The sequence below is a fragment of the Triticum aestivum genome, chromosome 5B, assembly GCF_018294505.1.
Source record: "Triticum aestivum cultivar Chinese Spring chromosome 5B, IWGSC CS RefSeq v2.1, whole genome shotgun sequence".
Taxonomy (NCBI): domain Eukaryota; kingdom Viridiplantae; phylum Streptophyta; class Magnoliopsida; order Poales; family Poaceae; genus Triticum; species Triticum aestivum.
The window spans coordinates 573,000,936-573,002,206 of NC_057807.1; positions in this window are offsets into that span (position 1 = coordinate 573,000,936).

Genomic DNA, 1,271 nt, shown 5'->3' on the forward strand with positions numbered 1-1,271 from the left:
ACGGCCAGCTAGAAACAGCAAAAAAATAGTGAAGTATACTAAGGGTTTTTTCCGTTAACTTAGAGCATCTCCAACAGCCGCGCCAAAAGACGCGCGCGCGATAAACTGGCATTTTAGCGCGCGCGGGACGTTTTCGCCCGCTCCAGCAGAGACAGGAAACTAGCACGCGCGGGAAAAAGCGGCAGCTCGCGTGCTAGATTTGGCGCACCGCGTCCGGCGCGCCTACACTACAAGAAATATGTCAACTTGTGACCTTCTGTCAGTGACCATGGAAGAATTGGTCGTAAATCTACGACCATTTGAGACCAATTGGTCAAAAACTGTTCGAGGGGCTCCAAACCCTGAACCATAACGACCATTTTGATCAAAAAGGTCACAATTTTGTTACACGAAATGGTCGTAAATTTATGAAGATAATTTACCATATTATTTCTTATCGATTATGACCAATTTAGATAGTCGTGGTTTATACGAATAATAATAAAAAAGTGGCAATCTAAGGGGTCGATCCCACGACCTCATGGTGAGGAGAGAGGGCACCAACCCTCGGGCCAGCCTCAGCTTGTTGTACTAATTCACACACAAAGAGTCTTATAGATAGTCCTCTCTGTTTTTCTAAAAAACAAAAATGAATGGTGTGGCAGGGATTCGAAACCACGCCCTTCTACATACAACAAGCCAGGCTTACCACCAGGCCACGCTCACAATTGTGTCAAACATCCCAACCGACGCCTCTTAAACTAAAAATGCCTTGCTGAGTTTGGGCCTCAGTTGACAAGGCCATATTTTTTCTTTTTATGTGACGACTGGGCCAACAGCCCATACGCCTATAGATTATGCATGTGTGGAAAATACCGACTTTGAACAACTTTGAGTCCATATAAATAAAGGGAGTTCAAATTTTAATCAAGCATTTAAAAATGTTTAAATGTGTATAGAAAAATGCCGACCATGTCTTCAAGAAATATTAATCTTCTATATGAAATTTTGAATAAAGCATTTGAAAAATGTTAAATGTATATAAAAAAGGTTGACCATGTATTACATAATTGCTAATCTTGTACATAAAAAATATTAATCAAGCATTTGGCAATCTTAACATGCGTATAAATTTTTTTTTGACCATGCATTCAAAAATAATAATCTTGTATCTAAAAAATGCTAACCAAGCATTTGAAGAAATGTTTAAAATGTGTATAAAAATGTCAAACAAGTATGAAATAACATTCAAATTTATTTGAAAAAATTTAAACATGTATTATAAAAATGTT